The sequence below is a fragment of the Coregonus lavaretus genome (assembly GCF_964263955.1).
Source record: "Coregonus lavaretus genome assembly, chromosome: 4".
Lineage (NCBI taxonomy): Eukaryota > Metazoa > Chordata > Actinopteri > Salmoniformes > Salmonidae > Coregonus > Coregonus lavaretus.
The window spans coordinates 77,048,418-77,066,134 of record NC_139991.1 but is presented as its reverse complement, the minus strand read 5'-3'; the positions used below and the strand labels follow the sequence as shown (position 1 = coordinate 77,066,134).

Genomic DNA, 17,717 nt, shown 5'->3' with positions numbered 1-17,717 from the left:
ACACAGCCTTGTCCTAGAGTCTAGACAGTACACAGCCTTGTCCTAGAGTCTAGACAGTACACAGCCTTGTCCTAGAGTCTAGACAGTACACAGCCTTGTCCTAGCGTCTCTAGACAGTACACAGCCTTGTCCTAGAGTCTCTAGACAGTACACAGCCTTGTCCTAGAGTCTAGACAGTACACAGCCTTGTCCTAGAGTCTCTAAACAGTACACAGCCTTGTCCTAGAGTCTAGACAGTACACAGCCTTGTCCTAGAGTCTAGACAGTACACAGCCTTGTCCTAGAGTCTCTCAACAGTACACAGCCTTGTCCTAGAGTCTAGACAGTACACAGCCTTGTCCTAGAGTCTAGACAGTACACAGCCTTGTCATAGAGTCTCTAAACAGTACACAGCCTTGTCCTAGAGCCTAGACAGTACACAGCCTTGTCATAGTCTCTAAACAGTACACAGCCTTGTCCTAGAGTCTAGACAGTACACAGCCTTGTCCTAGAGTCTCTAAACAGTACACAGCCTTGTCCTAGAGTCTAGACAGTACACAGCCTTGTCCTAGAGTCTAGACAGTACACAGCCTTGTCCTAGAGTCTAGACAGTACACAGCCTTGTCCTAGAGTCTCTAAACAGTACACAGCCTTGTCCTAGAGTCTAGACAGTACACAGCCTTGTCCTAGAGTCTAGACAGTACACAGCCTTGTCCTAGAGTCTCTAAACAGTACACAGCCTTGTCCTAGAGTCTAGACAGTACACAGCCTTGTCCTAGAGTCTAGACAGTACACAGCCTTGTCCTAGAAGTCTAGACAGTACACAGGCTTGTCCTAGAGTCTAGACAGTACACAGCCTTGTCCTAGAGTCTAGACAGTACACAGCCTTGTCCTAGAGTCTAGACAGTACACAGCCTTGTCCTAGAGTCTAGACAGTACACAGAGTTCAGTTGAGGAAGTGAGGAAGATGAGGCTTCCAGTTTATCTCACGGCTTCATCACATTCAGTTCTTGTCATTGTGCAACAGAGTGCTTCTTAGACTGAACATGTAGTCATTCGTCCTGTCTTCCTCTGCCCCTCTAGAATACATCCAGACCATAATGATGTTGGAGGAATCTGTTCAACATGTTGTCATGACAGCCATTCAAGAGGTAAGCCTTTGTAAACATTTGAAATGGCTGTGTTTTTTACTCTGTGTCCTTATATGACATACTACACTGTGTATGGTCTCCATGTGTTGTAGCTGATGACATCACACTGTGTATGGTCTCCATGTGTTGTAGCTGATGACATCACACTGTATGGTCTCCATGTGTTGTAGCTGATGACATCACACTGTATGGTCTCCATGTGTTGTAGCTGATGACATCACACTGTATGGTCTCCATGTGTTGTAGCTGATGACATCACACTGTGTATGGTCTCCATGTGTTGTAGCTGATGACATCACACTGTATGGTCTCCATGTGTTGTAGCTGATGACATCACACTGTATGGTCTCCATGTGTTGTAGCTGATGACATCACACTGTATGGTCTCCATGTGTTGTAGCTGATGACATCACACTGTATGGTCTCCATGTGTTGTAGCTGATGACATCACACTGTATGGTCTCCATGTGTTGTAGCTGATGACATCACACTGTATGGTCTCCATGTGTTGTAGCTGATGACATCACACTGTGTATGGTCTCCATGTGTTGTAGCTGATGACATCACACTGTATGGTCTCCATGTGTTGTAGCTGATGACATCACACTGTATGGTCTCCATGTGTTGTAGCTGATGACATCACACTGTGTATGGTCCCCATGTGTTGTAGCTGATGACATCACACTGTGTATGGTCTCTGTGTTGTAGCTGATGACATCACACTGTGTATGGTCTCTGTGTTGTAGCTGATGACATCACACTGTGTATGGTCTCTGTGTTGTAGCTGATGAGCAAAGAGTGTCCAGTTATGGGAGGAAACGACTCGTACGCTGACATAGATAGACAGGTAAGATGTTGCAGCGAATGTTCTCTTGCTACATTACATTGTGTCTTAACAGAATAAACATGATTTAGTGTATCAGCCTTTTGTTTGGATTCTTCCATGTTAGTTCTGAGGTATTAGTTTTATTTCCAGCTGAAGAAGACGGTGGAGGATCTGAACCAGGCTCTAGCCACCAAGGAGGAGATCGCACAGAGATGTCACGAGCTGGACATGCAGGTTGGCCTTAAGTTTGGTTCTATTCCTTTACGTGAACAGTGCTCTCTCTGACTTCAATTAGATACTGGACAGCTGTAGTTCAAGGTCATGGTTCACTATGGTGTCCTATAGTTGAAAGTAAGTCAAACCTTTGTTATAATGGTTGTTGGAATGAATATCCTCAGTGCAATGGTTAAAACCTACATATGAATACCATGGGTAAAGGTTTACAGTAGAGGTCTTCACTGGTCCAAAAAGTTGGACCCATTCCAAAATGGATCAGTGGCTTTTCAACCCGATCCCGATATGCATAAATACATTTTCAAAAAATGAGACACGTTCCAAATGGACCTGAGGACAGTCAGACCCGTTCCGAATGGACCTGAGGACAGTCAGACCCGTTCCGAATGGACCTGAGGACAGTCAGACCCGTTCCGAATGGACCTGAGGACAGTCAGTCCCGTTCCGAATGGACCTGAGGACAGTCAGTCCCGTTCCGAATGGACCTGAGGACAGTCAGTCCCGTTCCATGGACCTGAGGACAGTCAGTCCCGTTCCGAATGGACCTGAGGACAGTCAGACCCGTTCCGAATGGACCTGAGGACAGTCAGACCCGTTCCATGGACCTGAGGACAGTCAGTCCCGTTCCGAATGGCTTGAGGACAGTCAGACCCGTTCCGAATGGACCTGAGGACAGTCAAACCCGTTCCGAATGGACCTGAGGACAGTCAGTCCCGTTCCATGGACCTGAGGACAGTCAGTCCCGTTCCGAATGGACCTGAGGACAGTCAGTCCCGTTCCATGGACCTGAGGACAGTCAGTCCCGTTCCATGGACCTGAGGACAGTCAGACCCGTTCCGAATGGACCTGAGGACAGTCAGTCCCGTTCCGAATGGACCTGAGGACAGTCAGTCCCGTTCCATGGACCTGAGGACAGTCAGTCCCGTTCCATGGACCTGAGGACAGTCAGTCCCGTTCCATGGACCTGAGGACAGTCAGTCCCGTTCCATGGACCTGAGGACAGTCAGTCCCGTTCCATGGACCTGAGGACAGTCAGTCCCGTTCCATGGACCTGAGGACAGTCAGACCCGTTCCGAATGGACCTGAGGACAGTCAGACCCGTTCCGAATGGCTTGAGGACAGTCAGACCCGTTCCATGGACCTGAGGACAGTCAGACCCGTTCCGAATGGACATGAGGACAGTCAGACCCGTTCCGAATGGACATGAGGACAGTCAAACCCGTTCCGAATGGACCTGAGGACAGTCAGACCCGTTCCATGGACCTGAGGACAGTCAGACCCGTTCCGAATGGACATGAGGACAGTCAGACCCGTTCCGAATGGACATGAGGACAGTCAGACCCGTTCCGAATGGACATGAGGACAGTCAGACCCGTTCCGAATGGACATGAGGACAGTCAGACCCGTTCCGAATGGACATGAGGACAGTCAGACCCGTTCCGAATGGACATGAGGACAGTCAGACCCGTTCCGAATGGACATGAGGACAGTCAGACCCGTTCCGAATGGACATGAGGACAGTCAGACCCGTTCCGAATGGACCTGAGGACAGTCAGACCCGTTCCGAATGGACATGAGGACAGTCAGACCCGTTCCATGGACCTGAGGACAGTCAGACCCGTTCCATGGACCTGAGGACAGTCAGACCCGTTCCGAAAAGGCTTGTGGAAAAACAGACCCAAACAATCCGGTGCTGGTTCAGATCCGAGAGTAGAAAGAGTGATAAAGAACCCTCTGACTGGGCGCTGCCAGCGCCATCAATAAACGAGGGAGATTTGGCCAAATGATCCACGTCAAACACAACATTTACAGTTGGAACTTAATTTGGCCAAAGAAAATGGCTGAATAGAATGAAACAAAACATTTTAATAAAGAACTGGTTTAAATTTTCACAAGTTTTGAACAGGCCTATTTTGCAGCAATTACCAACAAAGGCAAGTGCCTACCCAACAAATGACAACAATAGGCTAATGCTATTTATTTTATAACAGGCCTACTTTTAACCTATCTTAAACTAAATACGGAGCACAAAATTAAAAAGACACTTCGAACTTAATTTAGCCCACTCATAAAAATAAAACAAAACACTTTTTGCATATTTAAATAACTATTTGAGATTTTTAAATAGGCCTAAAATAATAATAATGATAAAACAAATTATAATAAATACGAAAATAAATAATAGAAATATAGAAAATTGCATCAAACCGGAATAGCGAGATTCACACGGTCCATTTGGCCGTGCCAACGTTCTTCTCATGATTCACACGGTCCATTTGGCCGTGCCAACGTTCTTCTCATGATTCACACGGTCCATTTGGCTGTGCCAACGTTCTTCTCATGATTCACACGGTCCATTTGGCCGTGCCAACGTTCTTCTCATGATTCACACAGTCCATTTGGCCGTGCCAACGTTCTTCTCATCTTTGTCCACTACAATGTTAAACTTTGTCCGCGAGGACATTCCCCTTGTCGGCTTCTTTTCACTACACTCTTTCTTCTCTAATTATGTTTTACTTCAGTGAAAAAGGCCTCCATCTTCTCAATCAACAGTAGCCTGGACAAGGCTCCTTTCACTTGCTGTCTTTCTCCTCAGCAGCAGGCACACGTGAGGTGAGCAGCCGGAACCAGTTTCAGCTGGACTTTACTGTAAGCTATACGTTTTATTGAGTTGCAACTGGCTGACACAGATATCAAGCTTGCACAGTTCTCATTACCCCACACAAATTAAATGAACAGAGGACAGTTCTCATTACCCCACACAAATTAAATGAACAGAGGACAGGTTCAGTCGGTAAATACATTTTAATTGCACATACCCGAGACCCTTATTATAAACTTCCTTTTTCAGGACCCTGTCTTTCAAAGATAATTCGTAAAAATCGAAATGACTTCACAGATCTTTATTGTAAAGGGTTTAAACACTGTTTCCCATGCTTGTTCAATTAACCATAAACAATTAATGAACATGCACTTGTGGAACAGTCGTTAAGACACTAACAGCTTACAGACAGTAGGCAATTAAGGTCACAGTTATGAAAACTTAGGACACTAAAGAGGCCTTTTTACTGACTCTGAAAAACACCAAAAGAAAGATGCCCAGGGTCCCTGCTCACCTGCGTGAACGTGCCTTAGGCATGCTGCAAGGAAAAATGAGGACTGCAGATGTGGCCAGGGCAATAAATTGCAATGTCTGTACTGTGAGACGCCTAAGACAGCGCTACAGGGAGACAGGACGGACAGCTGATCGTCCTCGCAGTGGCAGACCACGTCTAACAACACCTGCACAGGATCGGTAAATCCGAACATCACACCTGCGGGACAGGTGCAGGATGGCAACAACAACTGCCCGAGTTACACCAGGAACGCACAATCCCTCCATCAGTGCTCAGACTGTCCGCAATAGGCTGAGAGAGGCTGGACTGAGGGCTTGTAGGCCTGTTGTAAGGCAGGTCCTCACCAGACATCACCGGCAACAACGTCGCCTATGGGCACAAACCCACCATCGCTGGACCAGACAGGACTGGCAAAAAGTGCTCTTCACTGACGAGTCGCGGTTTTGTCTCACCAGGGGTGATGGTCGGATTCGCGTTTATTGTTGAAGGAATGAGCGTTACACCGAGGCCTGTACTCTGGAGCGGGATCGATTTGGAGGTGGAGGGTCCGTCATGATCTGGGGCGGTGTGTCACATCATCATCGGACTGAGCTTGTTGTCATTGCAGGCAATCTCAACGCTGTGCGTTACAGGGAAGACATCCTCCTCCCTCATGTGGTACCCTTCTTGCAGGCTCATCCTGACATGACCCTCCAGCATGACAATACCACCAGCCATACTGCTCGTTCTGTGCGTGATTTCCTGCAAGACAGGAATGTCAGTGTTCTGCCATGGCCAGCGAAGAGCCCGGATCTCAATCCCATTGAGCACGTCTGGGACCTGTTGGATCGGAGGGTGAGGGCTAGGGCCAATCCCCCCAGAAATGTCCAGGAACTTGCAGGTGCCTTGGTGGAAGAGTGGGGTAACATCTCACAACAAGAACTGGCAAATCTGGTGCAGTCCATGAGGAGGAGATGCACTGCAGTACTTAATGCAGCTGGTGGCCACACCAGATACTGACTGTTACTTTTGATTTTGACCCCCCCTTTGTTCAGGGACACATTATTTCATTTCTGTTTGTCACATGTCTGTGGAACTTGTTCAGTTTATGTCTCAGTTGTTGAATCTTGTTATGTTCATACAAATATTTACACATGTTAGGTTTGCTGAAAATGAACGCAGTTGACAGTGAGAGGACATTTATTTTGTTGCTGAGTTTAAATCAGACCCGACCCAGATCCGAGACAAAAGTCAGAATTTAGGACCCGAATTTGGAGTCTGTTGGACCTGTGAAAACCTCTAAACATGGTAGGACTGCATTCAATTTAGGCTATCTGATCCCACCAATAACACCAAATGGCATCCAGCTTTTCTACATTCTAGTATTCTAGAACTGAGTACTGTATTCCATCTGTTCTCTGCTCTATTTGATAACATTGTCCTGTTCTATTCTATCCTATTCTATTCTATTCTCCTGTTCTATTCTATTCTCCTGTTCTATTCTATTCTCCTGTTCTATTCTATTATCCTGTTCTATTCTATTCCCCTGTTCTATTCTATTCCCCTGTTCTATTCTATTCCCCTGTTCTATTCGATTCTCCTGTTCTATTCTATTCTCCTGTTCTATTCTATTCTCCTGTTCTATTCTATTATCCTGTTCTATTCTATTCTCCTGTTCTATTCTATTCTCCTTTTCTATTCTCCTGTTCTGTTCTATTCTCCGGTTCTATTCTATTCTCCTGTTCTATTCTATTCTCCTGTTCTATTCTATTCCCCTGTTTTATTCTGTTCTATTCTATTCTCCTGTTCTATTCTATTCTCCTGTTCTGTTCTATTCTCCTGTTCTGTTCTATTCAATTCTCATTTTCTATTCTATTCTCCTGTTCTATTCTATTCTATTCTCATGTTCTATTCTATTCTCCTGTTCTATTCTCCTGTTCTATTCTATTCTCCTGTTCTATTCTATTCTCCTGTTCTATTCTATTCTCCTGTTCTATTCTCCTGTTCTATTCTATTCTCCTGTTCTATTCTATTCTCCTGTTCTATTCTATTCCCCTGTTCTATTCTATTCTCCTGTTCTATTCTATTCTCCTGTTCTATTCTATTCTCCTGTTCTATTCTATTCGATTCTCCTGTTCTATTCTATTCGATTCTCCTGTTCTATTCTATTATTCTGTTCTATTCGATTCTCCTGTTCTATTCTATTCTCCTGTTCTATTCGATTCTCCTGTTCTATTGTATTCTCCTGTTCTATTGTATTCTCCTGTTCTATTCTATTCTCCTGTTCTATTCTATTCTCCTGTTCTATTCTATTCGATTCTCCTGTTCTATTCTATTATTCTGTTCTATTCGATTCTCCTGTTCTATTCTATTCTCCTGTTCTATTCTATTCTCCTGTTCTATTCGATTATCCTATTCTATTCTATTCTCCTGTTCTATTCTATTCTATTCTCCTGTTATATTCTATTATTCTGTTCTATTCTATTCTCCTGTTCTATTCTATTCTCCTGTTCTATTCGATTCTCCTGTTCTATTCTATTCTCCTGTTCTATTCTATTCTCCTGTTCTATTCTATTCTCCTGTTCTATTCTATTCTCCTGTTCTATTCTCATGTTCTATTCTATTCTCATGTTCTATTCTATTCTCCTGTTCTATTCTATTCTCCTGTTCTATTCTCCTGTTCTATTCTATTCTCCTGTTCTATTCTATTCTCCTGTTCTATTCTATTCTCCTGTTCTATTCTATTCTCCTGTTCTATTATCCTGTTCTATTCTATTATCCTGTTCTATTCTCCTGTTCTATTCTATTCTCCTGTTCTATTCCCCTGTTCTATTCTATTCTCCTGTTCTATTCTATTCTCCTGTTCTATTCTATTCTCCTGTTCTATTCTCCTGTTCTATTCTATTCTCCTGTTCTATTCTATTCCCCTGTTCTATTCTATTCTCCTGTTCTATTCTATTCTCCTGTTCTATTCTATTCGATTCTCCTGTTCTATTCTATTCGATTCTCCTGTTCTATTCTATTATTCTGTTCTATTCGATTCTCCTGTTCTATTCTATTCTCCTGTTCTATTCTATTCTCCTGTTCTATTGTATTCTCCTGTTCTATTGTATTCTCCTATTCTATTCTCCTGTTCTATTCTATTCGATTCTCCTGTTCTATTCTATTCGATTCTCCTGTTCTATTCTATTATTCTGTTCTATTCGATTCTCCTGTTCTATTCTATTCTCCTGTTCTATTCTATTCTCCTGTTCTATTCGATTATCCTATTCTATTCTATTCCCCTGTTCTATTCTATTCTATTCTCCTGTTCTATTCTATTATTCTGTTCTATTCTATTCTCCTGTTCTATTCTATTCTCCTGTTCTATTCGATTCTCCTGTTCTATTCGATTCTCCTGTTCTATTCGATTCTCCTGTTCTATTCTATTCTCCTGTTCTATTCTATTCTCCTGTTCTATTCTATTCTCCTGTTCCATTCTATTCTCCTGTTCTATTCTATTCTCCTGTTCTATTCTCCTGTTCTATTCTATTCTCCTGTTCTATTCTATTCCCCTGTTCTATTCTATTCTCCTGTTCTATTCTATTCTCCTGTTCTATTCTATTCTCCTGTTCTATTCTATTCGATTCTCCTGTTCTATTCTATTCGATTCTCCTGTTCTATTCTATTATTCTGTTCTATTCGATTCTCCTGTTCTATTCTATTCTCCTGTTCTATTCTATTCTCCTGTTCTATTGTATTCTCCTGTTCTATTGTATTCTCCTATTCTATTCTCCTGTTCTATTCTATTCGATTCTCCTGTTCTATTCTATTCGATTCTCCTGTTCTATTCTATTATTCTGTTCTATTCGATTCTCCTGTTCTATTCTATTCTCCTGTTCTATTCTATTCTCCTGTTCTATTCGATTATCCTATTCTATTCTATTCCCCTGTTCTATTCTATTCTATTCTCCTGTTCTATTCTATTATTCTGTTCTATTCTATTCTCCTGTTCTATTCTATTCTCCTGTTCTATTCGATTCTCCTGTTCTATTCGATTCTCCTGTTCTATTCTATTCTATTCTATTCTATTCTCCTGTTCTATTCTATTCTCCTGTTCTATTCTATTCTCCTGTTCTATTCTATTCTCCTGTTCCATTCTATTATCCTGTTCCATTCTATTCTCCTGTTCTATTCTATTCTCCTGTTCTATTCTATTCTCCTGTTCTATTCTCCTGTTCTATTCTATTCTCCTGTTCTATTCTATTCTCCTGTTCTATTCGATTCTCCTGTTCTATTCTATTCTCCTGTTCTATTCTATTCTCCTGTTCTATTCTATTCTCCTGTTCTATTCTATTCTCCTGTTCTATTATCCTGTTCTATTCTATTATCCTGTTCTATTCTATTCTCCTGTTCTATTCTATTCTCCTGTTCTATTCTATTCTCCTGTTCTGTTCTATTTTCCTGTTCTATTCTATTCTATTCTCCTGTTCTATTCTATTCTCCTGTTCTATTCTCATGTTCTATTCTATTATCCTGTTCTATTCTATTCTCCTGTTCTATTCTATTCTCCTGTTCTATTCTATTCTCCTGTTCTATTCTATTCCCATGTTCTATTTTATTCTATTCTCCTGTTCTATTCTATTCCCCTGTTCTATTCTATTCTCCTGTTCTATTCTATTATCCTGTTCTATTCTATTCTCTTGTCCTGTTCTGTCTGAACTGAAACTCCATTACTCTGTGCCTTGCTTTGAAGGCCTTCCATGTACAGGAGCAGCGAGATAGACTGAGGTTAGAGTATATTGAACTAGAGGAAAGGGTAAATAACCTTTTTATTCCTCATTTCTTTCAGTCCTTGTCGTTTTGGCGTGTGAATTTAAAGCCCTGGATTTGAAGTCTGCTGTCTGCTTCTATAATAGCGTGTCCTGTTTGAAATCCAGGCTCCTTTAACTGTGGGTGCGTCCAAAATGGCACCCTATTCACTATATTGTGCACTACTTTTGACCAGAGCCCTATGTGATGCCTTATGGGCCCTGGTCAATAGTAGTGTACTATATAGGGAATAGGGTGCCATTTGAGACCCAGCCTGTGTGCCGTATTAGTCAGCTGTCCTGTCCTGCCCATCTCAGTTCTGTGTGTCACCAAGCACCACCCACCCAGCCCGTCCAGACTAATTCTCCTCCCCCTCCCCATGTTTACTTCCTTGTGTGTTACCAAGACGTCCATGTGGTAAGAAGTGCTTGGGTGCTTGGTCTCGGCAGCAGTCTTCTGTCTCACCATTTTACATTTTAGTCATTTATCAGATGCTCTTATCCAGAGCGACTTACAGGAGCAATTAGGGTGTAGTGCCTTGCTCAAGGGGACATTGACAGATTTCACCTAGTCAGCTCAGGCCAGTAACCGACCTTTCGGTTACTGGCCCAACGCTCTTAACCTCTAGCCTAGAGAATAGAGCAGTAGAGAAACATGCAGATGGCCAATGGGAGTCCTCCTCAACAGATGGCCAATGGGGGAGCTCCTCAACAGATGGCCAATGGGGTCCTCCTCAACAGATGGCCAATGGGGTGCTCCTCAACAGATGGCCAATGGGGTGCTCCTCAACAGATGGCCAATGGGGTGCTCCTCAACAGATGGCCAATGGGGGTCCTCCTCAACAGATGGCCAATGGGGTGCTCCTCAACAGATGGCCAATGGGAGTCCTCCTCAACAGATGGCCAATGGGGTGCTCCTCAACAGATGGCCAATGGGGGTCCTCCTCAACAGATGGCCAATGGGGTGCTCCTCAACAGATGGCCAATGGGGTGCTCCTCAACAGATGGCCAATGGGGGGTCCTCCTCAACAGATGGCCAATGGGGAGTTAACCTACCTGGCTGCCAACTGCCATTGGACTCATTGGTCATCTATGCAGTTCCACGTCCACCTAGGTGGAGATCCATGCATTAGTTAGCATTTGCTTCTATGCCAGAGTAGTAGGGTATTGTGGCTGGAGAAGAGAGTTCTTTAAGAACTTTCACTTTAAGATGTCTCTCTGGAGCCAGAAGAAAACACGTTTGTTGTTGAACTGGTGTTTTAGGGCTAGCTGTTTCACACTACAGTAGGTCTCTGTGTTTTAGGGTTAGCTGTTTCACACTACAGTAGGTCTCTGTGTTTTAGGGTTAGGTGTTTCACAGTACTGTAGGTCTCTGTGTTTTAGGGTTAGCTGTTTCACACTACAGTAGGTCTCTGTGTTTTAGGGTTAGGTGTTTCACAGTACTGTAGGTCTCTGTGTTTTAGGGTTAGCTGTTTCACACTACAGTAGGTCTCTGTGTTTTAGGGTTAGGTGTTTCACAGGACAGTAGGTCTCTGTGTTTTAGGGTTAGCTGTTTCACAGGACAGTAGGTCTCTGTGTTTTAGGGTTAGCTGTTTCACACTACAGTAGGTCTCTGTGTTTTAGGGTTAGCTGTTTCACACTACAGTAGGTCTCTGTGTTTTAGGGTTAGCTGTTTCACACTACAGTAGGTCTCTGTGTTTTAGGGTTAGGTGTTTCACAGTACTGTAGGTCTCTGTGTTTTAGGGTTAGGTGTTTCACAGGACCGTAGGTCTCTGTGTTTTAGGGCTAGCTGTTTCACAGGACAGTAGGTCTCTGTGTTTTAGGGCTAGCTGTTTCACAGGACAGTAGGTCTCTGTGTTTTAGGGTTAGCTGTTTCACAGGACAGTAGGTCTCTGTGTTTTAGGGTTAGCTGTTTCACAGGACAGTAGGTCTGTGTTTTAGGGCTAGCTGTTTCACACTACAGTAGGTCTCTGTGTTTTAGGGTTAGCTGTTTCACAGGACAGTAGGTCTCTGTGTTTTAGGGCTAGCTGTTTCACAGGACAGTAGGTCTCTGTGTTTTAGGGCTAGCTGTTTCACAGGACAGTAGGTCTCTGTGTTTTAGGGCTAGCTGTTTCACAGGACAGTAGGTCTCTGTGTTTTAGGGCTAGCTGTTTCACAGGACAGTAGGTCTCTGTGTTTTAGGGTTAGGTGTTTCACAGGACAGTAGGTCTCTGTGTTTTAGGGTTAGCTGTTTCACAGGACAGTAGGTCTCTGTGTTTTAGGGCTAGCTGTTTCACAGGACAGTAGGTCTCTGTGTTTTAGGGTTAGCTGTTTCACAGGACAGTAGGTCTCTGTGTTTTAGGGTTAGGTGTTTCACAGGACAGTAGGTCTCTGTGTTTTAGGGTTAGCTGTTTCACAGGACAGTAGGTCTCTGTGTTTTAGGGCTAGCTGTTTCACAGGACAGTAGGTCTCTGTGTTTTAGGGTTAGCTGTTTCACAGGACAGTAGGTCTCTGTGTTTTAGGGTTAGGTGTTTCACAGGACAGTAGGTCTCTGTGTTTTAGGGTTAGGTGTTTCACAGGACAGTAGGTCTCTGTGTTTTAGGGTTAGGTTGCTTTATCAGCTGCTAAGCTACATTTCACTTAAGCTGCCTGTTTTAATGAAGTCATACACAGTAGGTAGAACCACCATGACTGTTTCTGAACACACCACTCCTGCTTGGCTTCTGTGTGGAGTGAGTTTGATCCTGCCATCACGTTGTTGAGAAGGCCACATAAAAGCATGTTGCCCAGTTGGCACTGGAAAAGAGTTTGTGGGTTCGTTTTGTGTGCTTGCTTTTTTCCTGATTTGAAATCAATTGTATGTGATCATGAAATGCGGTCATGAAAAAAAAGTTTTGCTGTTGAAGAACAATTCAGATTTGTAACTACTGTACCTTTCATGTATACAAAAGAGAAAACTCTGATATTCTTGTAAAGACTGAAGTAAATAGCAGATGGTTGGTATATGTAATTACACATCTGCCCCCCCAGGTGGCAGCACTACAGGAGGAGAGGGGTAGTCTCCTGGCTGAGAACCAGATCCTCATGGAGCGCCTCAACCAGTCTGACTCCATAGAAGACCTGAACAGCCCTGTGGGACGCAGACACCTGCAGCTGCAGACACACCTAGAACAGCTCCAGGAGGAGACCTTCAGGTAAGACCCCTAGGTCCATCTGGGGGGGTGGAGCCTAGGTCCAGTCTGGGGGGGTGGAGCCTAGGTCCAGTCTGGGGGGGTGGAGCCTAGGTCCAGTCTGGGGGGGTGGAGCCTAGGTCCAGTCTGGGGGGGTGGAGCCTAGGTCCAGTCTGGGGGGTGGAGCCTAGGTCCAGTCTGGGGGGGGTGGAGCCTAGGTCCAGTCTGGGGGGGTGGAGCCTAGGTCCAGTCTGGGGGGTGGAGCCTAGGTCCAGTCTGGGGGGTGGAGCCTAGGTCCAGTCTGGGGGTGTGGAGCCTAGGTCCAGTCTGGGGGTGTGGAGCCTAGGTCCAGTCTGGGGGGGTGGAGCCTAGGTCCAGTCTGGGGGGGTGGAGCCTAGGTCCAGTCTGGGGGGGTGGAGCCTAGGTCCAGTCTGGGGGGGTGGAGCCTAGGTCCAGTCTGGGGGGTGGAGCCTAGGTCCAGTCTGGGGGGTGGAGCCTAGGTCCAGTCTGGGGGGTGGAGCCTAGGTCCAGTCTGGGGGGGTGGAGCCTAGGTCCAGTCTGGGGGGTGGAGGAGGTCTTGACAGGGAGGGAGATGGGCTGGGGTGGAGGAGGGCTTGACAGGGAGGGAGATGGGCTGGGGTGGAGGAGGGCTTGACATGGAGGGAGATGGGCTGGGGTGGAGGAGGGCTTGACAGGGAGGGAGATGGGCTGGGGTGGAGGAGGGCTTGACAGGGAGGGAGATGGGCTGGGGTGGAGGAGGGCTTGACAGGGAGGGAGATGGGCTGGGGTGGAGGAGGGCTTGACAGGGAGGGAGATGGGCTGGGGAGGGAGGACAGGCAGTGACGAAGGGAGGTAGTGACATAGCTGGTTCTCAGCCCCACCTTAAGAGCACTATGAATGAGTTTGTCGTTCAGTTCTTAGGTCAAGCCCCTCTAGTTCACGCCCTGCAGTTCAGATTGATGACAGGGCAGTTTCAGTCCGTTTCTGTCACACGTGCTTCGCTCGATCCGCTTACAATTACAGAATCCCTTTGTGTTTAAAATGTATACAGAGCATTCGTAAAAGTATTCAGACCCCTTCACAGCCTTGTTCTCAAATGGAATATTGTTTTTTCTTCATCAATCTAAACACAATACCTCATAATGACAAAGCAAAAACAGTTAATTTTATTTAGAAATATAAAAACTATTTAAAAAAACGGAAATATCACATTTTACATAAGTATTCAGACCATTTACTCAGGACTTTGTTGAAGCACCTTTGGCATCGATTACAGCCTTGAATCTTCTTTGGTATGACGCTACAAGCTTGGCACACCTGTATTTGGGCAGTTTCTCCCATTCTTCTCTGCAGATCCTCTCAAGCTCTGTCAGGTTGGATGGGGAGCATCCCTGCACAGCTATTTTCAGGTCTCTCCAGAGATATTAGATCGGGTTCAAGTCCGGGCTCTGGCTGGGCCACTCAAGGACATTCAGAGACTTGTCTTGGCTGTGTGCTTAGGGTCGTTGTCCTGTTGGAAGCTGAACCTTCGCCCCAGTCTGAGGTCCTGAGTGCTCTGGAGCAGGTTTTTATCAAGGATCTCTCTGTACTTTGCTCCGTTCATCTTTCCCTTGATCCTGACTAGTCTCCCAGTCCCTGCAGCTGAAAAACATCCCCACAGCATGCCACCACCATGCTTCACCGTGGGTATGGTGCCAGGTTTCCTCCAGACGTGACACTTGGCATTCAGGCCAAAGAGTTCAATCTTGGTACCATCAGACCAGAGAATCTTGTTTCTCATGGTCTGAGAGTCCTTTAGGTGCCTTTTGGCAAACTCCAAGCGGGCTGTCATGTGCCTTTTACTGAGGAGTGGCTTCCTTCTGGCCACTCTACCATATAGGCCTGATTGGCGGAGTGCTGCAGAGATGGTTGTCCTTCTGGAAGGTTCTACCATCTCCACAGAGGAACTGTGGAGCTCTGTCAGAGTGACCATCAGGTTCTTGGTCACCTCCCTGACTAAGGCCTTTCTCCCCCGATTGCTCAGATTGGCCGGGCGGCCAGCTCTAGGAAGAGTCTTGGTGGTTCCAAACGTCTTCCATTTAAAAATGATGGAGGCCACTGTGTTCTTGGGGACCTTGAAAGCTGCAGAAATGTTTTGGTACCCTTCCCCAGATCTGTGCCTCGACACAATCTTGTCTCGGAGCTCTACGGACAATTCCTTCGACCTCATGGCTTGGTTATTGCTCTGACATGCACTGTCAACTGTGAGACCTTATATAGACAGGTGTGTGCCTTTCCAAATCATGTCCGGGAAGAGCAGTTCCGTCTTGTCGAGGTTGAACTTGAGGTGGTGGGCCGACATCCAAGCTGAGATATTTGCCAGGCACCCAAGAGATGCTTGTCGCCACCTGGGTGTCTGAAGGGGGGGGGGGGAGGAGAAAAGTAGTTGAGTGTCATCCACATAGCAATGATAGGAGAGACCATGTGAGGATATGACGGAGCAGAGTGACTTGGTGTATAGAGAGAAGAGGAGAGGGCCTAGAACCGAGCCCTGGGGGACACCAGTAGTGAGAGGACGTGGTGCAGACACAGATCCTCTCCACATCCCCTGGTAGGAGCGGCCTGCCAGGTAGGATGCAATCCAAGAGTGTGCAGAGCCTGAGACGCCCAACCCTGAGAGGGTGGAGAGGAGGATTGGATGGTTCACGATGTCGAAGGCAGCTGATAGATCTAGGAGGAGGAGAACAGAGGAGAGAGAGAGAGAGTCAGCTTTGGCAATGTGGAGAGCCTCCGTGACACAGAAGAGCAGTCTCCGTTGAGTGACCCGTCTTGAAGCCTGACTGGTTAGGGTCAAGAAGATCATTCTGAGAGAGATAGCGAGAGAGTTGATCAGAGACAGCACGCTCAAGTGAGTCGAGTGTTGGTTTCTTGAGGAGGGGAGCAACTCTGACCATTTTGAAGTCAGAGGGGATGCAGCCAGTAGTCAGGAATGAGTTGATGAGGAATGGGAGAAGGTCTCCAGAGATGATCTGGAGGAGGGGATGGGGTCGAGCGGGCAGGTTGTCGGGCGGCCAGACCTCACTAGTCGCAGGATGTCATCTGGAGAGAGGGGAGAAAGAGGTCAAGGCGTAGGGTAGTTCTGTGTGAGTGAGACTCAATAGGTTGAGTGAATGAGTAGCGGATGTCGTCAACCTTGTGGTTGACAAAGTCGTCCGCAGAGAGGGAAGAGGGAGGGGAGGTGTGGAGGATTTAAGGAGGGAGGAGAAGGTGGAAAAGAGATTCCTAGGGTTGAAATTTAGTGGTAGAAAGGGGCTTTAGCAGCGGATACAGAGTAAGAGAAGGTAGAGAGGAGGGAGTGAAAGGATGATAGGTTCTCCAGACGTTTAGTTTTCCTCAATTTTCGCTCAGCTGCCCGCAGCCCTGTTCTGTAAGTTGGCAATGAGTCACTCAGCCACGGAGCAAGAGGGGAGGGCCGAGCCGGCCGGGAGGAAAGGGGACAGTGTGGGTCATCTAGAGCCTCCCATACCCATACTGCCTCTCTTCTCTATAAGACTAATGCCCTTTGAGACGGTCTTACCTCTGAAGATCAGCTGTGCCCCGGCCTCTATTATTGTCCAGTCCAGACCTGGGCCTGGTTTAATAAGATGTAGAAAATTGATATTAATAAAGCATCTCAGAGTAGGAGTGCTGATCTAGTATCAGGTCCTCCCTCTCCATATCGTCTTATTCATTATATGATCTAAAAGGCTAAACTGATCCTAGACCAGCCACTAACCGTTGGGCTCTCACAGCAGGCGCTCTCACTCTGGGCTACCAGCCCCTCCCTTTCACCCTGCCCTCCCGGCCCTGGCCCTAACCCCCCGGTGGTGGCCTCTGTCCCCTCGCTGCCCCTGTTTGACCTGAGGTAAAAACACAGTGCCTGGGAGTCATCTCACCCATGGTGTCTGGGTCACCCTCACCCACGGAACCTCACTACCTTGAGGCCAGGGACTCACTCACTCTGACTGGGTCATCAACGGTGTCTGGTTAACCACAGGACCTTGGGGCATCACCACAGTGTCTGGTTAACCACAGGACCTTGGGGCATCACCACAGTGTCTGGTTAACCACAGGACCTTGGGGCATCACCACAGTGTCTGGTTAACCACAGGACCTTGGGGCATCACCACAGTGTCTGGTTAACCACAGGACCTTGGGGCATCACCACAGTGTCTGGTTAACCACAGGACCTTGGGGCATCACCACAGTGTCTGGTTAACCACAGGACCTTGGGGCATCACCACGGTGTCTGGTTAACCACAGGACCTTGGGGCATCACTGAGAGAGTCACTGGGAGACTATGGCAGCGTTTCCCAAACTGGGTGCACATTTAGATTTTAGCCTTAGCACTACACAGCTGATTCAAATGATCAAAGCTTGATGATAAGTTTATCATTTTGAATCAGCATTTGAAAAGTGCACACCTGGGGGTTCCCAGGACCGAGTTTGGGAACCACTGGACTATGGGTTTAGGC

At 46.2% G+C, this 17,717-nt stretch overlaps 1 pseudogene across 1 annotated transcript in view; it reads left to right on the top strand.

The window, feature by feature from the left end:
* Positions 1–17,717, top strand: part of LOC311127546 (protein Hook homolog 3-like) — a 69,297-nt pseudogene that overhangs the window by 26,481 nt on the left and 25,099 nt on the right. The window contains exons 5-8 of the transcript in view: positions 1,063–1,130; positions 1,915–1,977; positions 2,107–2,190; positions 13,085–13,248. The product of the transcript in view is annotated as a protein Hook homolog 3-like (transcript). The remainder of the gene's footprint in view (positions 1–1,062; positions 1,131–1,914; positions 1,978–2,106; positions 2,191–13,084; positions 13,249–17,717) is intronic.